Raw genomic sequence first — 8,290 nt, 5'->3', positions numbered from 1 at the left:
CGATAGCCAGACAGGGAGGGGGGGGGGGGGAACTCATGTGGCGAGGAAGACTATACTCGGAGTAATGAAGATTACCGGTAAGTAACCGGGGCATTACCTCCTCGTAAGTCTTCCTCGCCACATGATTTACATAGTGAGCAAATACCCAAGCCAACAAGGCTTCATTGACCACCATAACCACAACACCACATGGTGATGCAGAGAAACCAACCCAAGGTTGATGTAAACAACTGAAAAGAAAACAGGGACCTCAGGAAACCTGAAATCAAGGCCTCCAGGAAAAGGAGGCCAACCAGGAGTCGCAGCTCCAGCACTCAGAACGGCCCCAGCGAAGTCCCCCCGGGACTGCTAGAGACCCACGAACCAGGCGGGTGACGACCACGCCGAAGTCAGACCAATACTCCACAGAGGAGACACCCACTAAGGGGGCCCAGGGAACAGAGCCACACCTCGCAGACCGACCCTGGGCCCCCGCCGGATCCACCGAACCCAGCGAAGCGTAGGGAAGGATGCCAGCCTGTGTAAGCCCGCGAACCATGGAGGAACGAGGGCAAGTGGCCCGAACGAAACGGGCCCCAAAAGGCATAACACAGGTCATCCCACCGGGAAAGGAAAAACGTGCGGCTAAGAGAAGCCAAAACAGCACGCCGAACAACCAGCCCGGACAAGGGAGGAACCACGCTGGTCGGAAAAAACGGGAAGACACCACCCGAGTTCGAGGCCCCAGGGAAGGGACCCCGGGAAGGACACGGGGGACATGCCGGAGGAGCAACCCCGTCCGGCAAAACCCGCAAGTAGGGCGGGGAGCGGAGGAACGACCCCCGCACGCCCATCCGCCCGGCAGACACCATCGCCACCAGGGAAACCTGACCGGCTAGGAACCGCCACCGAGGGCCGGGTCCCAAAAGGGCGGGCCCCGAAGAGCTCGTAGAACGAGAGAGTGGAGTATGCAAGTGTAATGCGATGTGCCTGGCGCACGTATCGCCCAAAGGCAACAAGGTGCGTGCCTCGGGAACCCGACCAGGTATTCCCTTGTGAGATCTCCCATCCAGGTACCAACCAGTCCCGACCCAGCTTAACTACTGAGATCGGACGAGAACAGGCGCCTTCAGGGTGGTACGACCGTAGGCTGCAGGATACAAGGTGAGAGTCAGGCATCCCGCCGCAAGGGGCCCAAGTGGAGAATAAGCAAGCATCCGCCCAGAGATGCAGAGTGTGAGCCCGTGAGACGAGTAGGCACCGGCATGAGAATTCTCGAGTCCATGGAAGAATTGAAGCCCAAGACCCACCGTCAGGCGGGGAATCGAACTCAGGTCCAGGACCAATCTCAGCTACCGGGACTGCCGCCTCCAACCCCTGAGCTACCCGTCTCCACTAACATGGAACGCTCCACGAATCCTGCGGGTCCTCCTTGTGCAGGAGCCGTGCCAATCTACTCCGTATCTATCCAAATATGTATACGTGCTGCCGAAGCGAGCACTGGAATGCCTGCGGGAGCCTAGCAGCAAAGCCACAACCCCCGAGCCAGCAGCGTCCTCCGCTCCAGAACCAGGCCTGCACAAGGAGGCAGGCCAGCCGACAAGAGCCGGCTCAACACCGACGCCGAGAGCGGGGGACCCAACCACTGCACGGGAAGATCCGGGATCGGCCAGGAGGCTTGAATCGCCAGCCCGGTCAAAGGAGAGGGAACCCGGGGCGGTGGACCCCGCCGGGAACCAAAAACAGGAACGCCCCCACTGCAACGTTCCAAAACAAGGCCATGCGCCGCCGGGCGTCCATGAGCACCCCGGCCCTGCCCAAGCGCCACCTGCCGAGGAACCGCGATCTCAGAGGGCACGGGGGAGATCCAGCAGACCGAAAGGCCACGCGAAAGACCTGTAATAAGGACCCGGAAGGAGGAGTAGAACCCGGGCCGGAGGGCCGAGCCCCCCTCCGTGAACAGAGACCTCGGAGGCAGACCGAGCCCAGGCCCTAGGCGTAGAAACACCACCGGGGCAGGGCGAGACCATGCCACGAAGGCCAGACCCGACTCCGTCGGTCCCCGGGGGAAGACTGCCCGAAGGGCCCGGACCGGTGACACCCCCCTCAGGGCGCCCAACCCGACCAAGACCCGGGGACCCAAGCCCCGGCCAATGGAAAGCCACACGAAAACTTGCAGGGGCCAAGCCAGTCACCTCCACGTGTATTAACAGTGCTGTCGAAGCGAGCCATCAGAAACGGGCCAGGAAGAAATCCAGCAACCCCCGAAGCACGAGGTGCTGAGCGGCCGCAGGAGAACTCAACGCCAAACGACCCGGCGCCAAAGGACGCCCCCCCCCCTGAAAGAACCAGAGGGAAGCACCGGGACCAGGCACACGCCCCCCCCCGAAGGAGGACAAGCCCGAGACGAGGACCGAAGGGACCACCGGACATGGGCCAGGAAGCCGACGGATGAGAGACACCGCCAGATGTGACTCCATATTCCCCTGGCGGGGGGAGACGAAAACGCGGCCGTGAGGAAGCACACGGCCAGACAGGGAACCCCCAAGACCCACCCCCGGCGAAGAAGATCCACCAGGCGGGCCAGGAGCACAGCTCCCCCCCAGGGCCAGAACGCCAGCCCAACGGAAGTACTCGCCACCGCGAGCGGGAACCCCCACTCGCAGGCTTTAGCAGGCGAGGCACGGGAAGGGGCCGGGACCCCAACCCGTCGAGACGGTGGGACCCCGCGGGACAACCGCCAGACTAGCCAGCCCGGACAGCAAGCCCGAAGCGCCCCAGACTGTCAGTCTCTCGGGGCGAAAAGGGGGGTGGCAGAACTAGCCCGAGACCGGCAACAGCCGAGACTCGGGCCAGGACCTTCACCGAAGCGCAACCTGATACAAAAAATCGCGCACAATACCCCAGCCAGGGTACAAGGCGGCAGTACGAAAGCCGCTGTTTCCAAACATAATCTATGTCTACGGAAAGTGCCAAACCCCACTACGGGTATGTTGGCGCTGAAATACCGATGTTCGTTGTAACCCAACTCAAAGGAACAATGTTTCACGACCACAGATGGATGAAAGGCAGAGTGTACCAGTCGGTATACGAACCTGTGACCCTGAGGACAAACCCCAGTCCCTTGGAGGAGACCAGGCAACTGAAGCCCCGAGGGGCCGACGCGGAGGGTCCAAAACCCGCGGAAATAAACAGTTCCCAGGGACTTCGAACCCAAGCTCCGCCGAGGCATGGAAACGAACCCAGGGCCCGGGCTAAAATCCCAGGCCGTATGGCCGCCCGTAGAGGGAAGAGTACACTACCCCTCCACAGCGTGTCGTATGCACACAGCCCGGAGTAACCGGGATGACATCAAAACTTTGTGGAAATGTCCACCTTGGGACACCCCACCAGCATAGGCGGGATCCAAACCCCGGCCTGCGAGGGCTGACCGCACCAAAAGTACCAACACCAAAGAGCTATAGCTCCGAAGTACACAGGGCTCCCCAAGGGACCTGACCCCAGGATGCACCGCGCCCCCAGAGAGCGCTGCCAGCGCAGCACAGTAAGTCTGGCCAGGAGCCACCGTCAGGACACATGTAGAAGCAAGAAAGCACCTTGCGATGCCTGCCACCGTCAAGCCCCACAGGGTCGACATACAAAACGCAGTGCCCTGGGAACTGAAACAAAATGAAAACGCCCCTACCGAGGAGCGAACACCGGCCCCTCGAGGATGGGGCAGACGCGCCCTGCACGCCGTCCAAGACGCTTTTATAAAGCAGTCTTTATTCTGAGTCTAATCTGTACTTTTAGTGAAATGGTTTATGAAAACCAATCAGCTGCTCCAGGCAAGGCTCGACTCCCAACCTCGGCATGGCGCAGTGCAAGTACTGCTGTATAGGTACCGCGCGCTAACCGATTGCGCCACTGGAGCTCTCCCAACTGAGCTTATTTCGGCCTTCTTGAGGAAGCAGGATCCGCGCCAGTACATTGGCCGCACCTGGCGGCAACCAAACTCCGCCCTCGAGAGGCGGGAGGTGGGAGGTGCTCGCAGCCAACTCCAGCGCGGCAAACCGTCGCGACCCGTAGGGTCCAAAATGAAGCGAGGCGGCAGCGCACAGCGCCGTGAAAAACCGTGCTGCCGGGGGGAGCCCCCGGACCCGTCAGAGCCCCGAGGACCCGCCGACCTAAAAGGTAGGACCGCCCCGAGTAGGGAATTCGTCCCGTACATAACGCACGGAAAGCCCCAGTCCGATGACCGCCAATCGAGATCCCACTCCTCAGGCACAGGGATCCGAGGCGCAGGAGAAACGATCGGACTCCGTGGGGCATACACTATCTTTAATTAAAACACTGTTTAAAAACATCCCTACCGCACAGGCAGGCAACGAACCCCGTCTTGTGAGGGCTCTGCGAAGGACAAGCTCACACGCGCCTGTCGCCTCAGTTCCAAAACAGTTAACCTGCGCACAGGAATCCCTTGTCAACGTAGGCAGAGCAACAGCGCCACCTGGTGACTCCCCACCATTATAGTGGGAACGGCGGCTCATTAGAGAGGGGAATACTCATTAATATGAGCAGGAAGATTATCCTGGTTGTCCATCCTCAAAGTCGGCCGCCCTGACGGTTGTTCATTTGCCGAGTGCATGTCCAGGCGGCCCAATGCCAGGCCCGAGGCACTGTCAGACATGGCGCAAACTCCTGCCTGCAACCAACAGAAACCCGAGTTTCCGGACTCGAACCAGGGTCCCCGCTTACAGCGGACCTCCGAGGCGTAGAGTCATTCTCAGAGGGGTGTATCAACCCCCCGCATGTATCCACATACAGGAGAATGCGCAGGGCCCAAGCGTCCACCTAATGGGTAGGGCCCCACTGTAACGACCGGGGGAGCCACGGGAATGTACAGTCACCCCACACCCCCGGCCGCCCCCCCCCCCTGTAAACCCATGGCACGCTAGAGCAGCACCTAACCGGCCCCACAGGACCGGGGGAAGGAAGAGGGGGGGGGATTTAGATAGGTATAAGGCACTCGAGACCGCTAGAGCAGGTCCTCCACCCTAAACCCCAAGGGCCAGCTCACGCCGGCCCATCTTACCTGAACAGTGCTCTGGAGAGAATCGTGCAGAACAAAAAAAACAGGCTGATTGGTTGGGCCGGCCCGCCTCTTATAGAGGTCAGGTGGGACTGGTCGGCCATGTTGGAAGGGGGTGGGAGGTAGTTTCTTTTTGCTTTGGAGGGTTCTGTTGTGGAGCTAAAGCTCACTATGTAAATCATGTGGCGAGGAAGACTTACGAGGAGGTAATGGGAAGTTACATTGCGGCTGAACCAGAACATCCACTGGATTCCCAAAGGCCTTCAGTTTTGCTGTGTTTAACCCTCCATCATCATACTCCCTATAAGAGCATACCTTAAGACCTTAAACCCTGACTCTGAACACAAGTTGACATCTATGGGTCTTGTGGATTTCTAAAGATAGTCTAACTTGAATTTATTGTTTGTGTGACTGATTTGGTATTTGGGATTTTAACAGTGTGTTATAGAAGGCCTGATTCATCAAGGTAAAATACACGTGTACATGTGCAAAGGTGTATATTTAATGCTAGGTGTAACTTTCCACGTTTTGCCATTAACCATTTCCAAGTTGAGAGTTTAAACTAGGTGTACATTTTCAAGTCTCAACCCCTCAAATCATGCTTATGAGCCTCCTATAACAGAATTTGTAAGGGTAAAATACTACTAGTACAAATAAATAATGAATAAAATAGATGTAAGAACATTGAAAATATGTATTAATAATCAAGATCTAATAAAGTAAAATGGCACAGCACCGTGATGCTTCAAACTAAATAAAACATTCATTTGAAAATATTTTCCAGTAAATAACATATTTTATTGGTATTTAATATTTAGTAAATTCTGTTAAAAGTTGTTGACTTTTTTGTTATGTTTTTATATTTTTTATAAAAGTTTCAAAGTTTAAATTAATGTTTAAATTAGGTTTATTATTACATTGTTCTATCATTTAGATTATGAATAATTACATATAATTCAAATTACATATAATTCAGGGCTGTAGTAACTTTAGAAGTATAGTTTGTGAATAGCTATGGTCTTAATTTTTATAGGTGTGGGTGCATGTTTGTATTAGCATGACCGTCCTTAACCCCCTTCTTAAATTTGCCTAAACTCCTCTCAATCAGCTGCGTATATTCCCTATTTTCTAATGCCTCCCCTTGATCCCTATTACATTTACTACAAAAACATTCACCTAAACATAATCTCTGCCACCGTGACAGAAAACATGGTGGGAAGAGGTCTCGGTCTAGAAGTTTGTACATTGCATTTTGTCATATGTGAGTAGTAGTCAGTCATAATAGCTTTATTTTGATAAAAAATTCTTAAAATCTGTAGAACAAGAATAAAAAGCTATATTATTAAAAACACAATACATTTTGACAAATAGTAAATATACCCTAATCGGCTGAATAACAAAATTAACCCCTTCCATGCTGGGCCGTTTCCGCCGCTGTGCGGTAAACAAAAGAACAGGGCGGGGCCGTGACGAACCCCAGCCGTCATCAGCACACGAGCGCCGCAGAGCGTGACGGCTGGGGTTCATCACCAGCATGGAAGGGGTTCATCAGAAACCTTATAATAAATAGTTAAAAATAACATTTACAGCATAAAAATGGGAGAAAGTGCAATTCACAAAGTGCGGAGAACTCATAGCAGGAAGAATACTTAGGGATTGGCATTCAAGGTTCTGGATCTAATATTCCACGCCCATCTCAGGAATTTGGCCAAACCACACACATAGAGGGCTTGTGCATCAGATCTTAAAATGCGCAGCGCCACGAGGTGGCTACGAGTACCCAACTCCCTGCAGAGTAGTTTAAGCCAGCATTCCCTTGGCACTTTGTAGGCTGGACAAACAAACATGACATGCGCTATTGACTCAAGATTAGCCTCACAGTTCGGGCAGGAGGCTGGTGTCTGGTAGGGACCCTTCAATTGCGCTGTCATTCCACGAGTGAGGAGTGAACCAACCCTGAACTCAAAGAACAGAGCTCTGTCATAAGGTTTTTGTATGACATCTAGGTATGGTTCATAGCGAGTAGAATGCTTTTGTTGCATGAACTCCTCTGACAGCCTGCCTAATTTGGGATCAAGGAACCTCTTATTACTAACCCAGGACCAGTAAGCCTTCTTGAGTTCTGCCTTTGGTGGAGCAGTTCTATTTGCCCATGCCTCTTTAAGGTCAAGGTCATGCAGAAATGTTTTTAGGTCCTTTAGCCATTTGATTTTATGCCACCCATTCATATCCATTATTTCACTTAACCCCACTGCATACTTTGTCAGTTCTGGCGTCTGCCACAAGCGGGCCCACCACAGGAGGGGACGAAGTCTTACTAGATCTCTAAATGAGTGGCACCCTAGATCTTGTAGTAAGGTCCTAATGGGGATCCTCTGGGGCAGCATCATAAGTTCTTTTAAAAATTTGTTTTCTGATCTCACAATTTGCTCTGAATTAGAAAAGCCCTAGAGTTCAGCACCGTAAAGGGCTGAGCTCACTCTCCTCTGGCCTTATAGATGTCGAAAGCGGGAGCAATAGGTCTACTTGTTGAAGTGTGGTGCTCTTTAAGTATTGCCCCCACTACCCTTTTATAATTCAGAAGCATTTTTTGGATGTGAGAACTCCAGAGCATGGAGTCAGAGATGCGGATACCCAGGTAATCAAAAGTGGTAAAACTCTCTAACGGGACAGAATTTAGTGCTTGTGGAGTCCTAACATTTTTTTGGGGATTCAACATCAGATACTTTGTTTTCTCAGAATTAATGACCAGCCCTCTGTTGGTGCAAAATGACTGGAAACTGTCCAACAGACTCTGTAGGCCCCTTGGGGTCTTTGAAATAAGGAGGGTGTCATCGGCGAACAAGAGGGTGGGAATTTTTTCGTCTGCCAGGGCTGGAGCGTCAGATGGTATTCGCTGTAGATGTTCAACCACCCCATTCACATACAAAGAAAATAGGCTGGGAGCTAAAACACAGCCCTGGCGGACACCCCTATTCACCGATATTCTGCCCGTCTTCTGTCCTTGAGAGCCCCATCTCACTTGGGCATAATTGCCTTTTACAGTGATCACTGGGAACAAGCTCCCAGTGATCAAAATCAGCACGAACAGTGCTACTTGCCAAATACCACTTGTGGCAGAACACTGCCAGAATCTCACATGGTTTTCATGGTTCCACCCACCTCGAATTAGCTGCCTCAAGAAAAACCTAGCTATTTTTTTAAAACAATTTCTTTTGATTTGTTAGACCTGTATCTTTT

The 8,290-nt window shown here is 53.1% G+C and overlaps 1 non-coding gene across 1 annotated transcript; it reads right to left on the bottom strand.

Moving 5' to 3' along the window:
* Positions 1-1,373: 1,373 nt before the first annotated feature.
* Positions 1,374-1,480, bottom strand: LOC147723938 (U6 spliceosomal RNA). The gene has a single exon (XR_015295396.1). It is a non-coding gene; the product is annotated as a U6 spliceosomal RNA (small nuclear RNA).
* Positions 1,481-8,290: the final 6,810 nt, after the last annotated feature.

This window comes from Lissotriton vulgaris, chromosome 4_1 (assembly GCF_964263255.1).
Source record: "Lissotriton vulgaris chromosome 4_1, aLisVul1.2, whole genome shotgun sequence".
NCBI classification, from domain to species: domain Eukaryota; kingdom Metazoa; phylum Chordata; class Amphibia; order Caudata; family Salamandridae; genus Lissotriton; species Lissotriton vulgaris.
The sequence above is the reverse complement of the archived record's forward strand: the minus strand, read 5'-3'. Positions and strand labels throughout refer to the sequence as shown.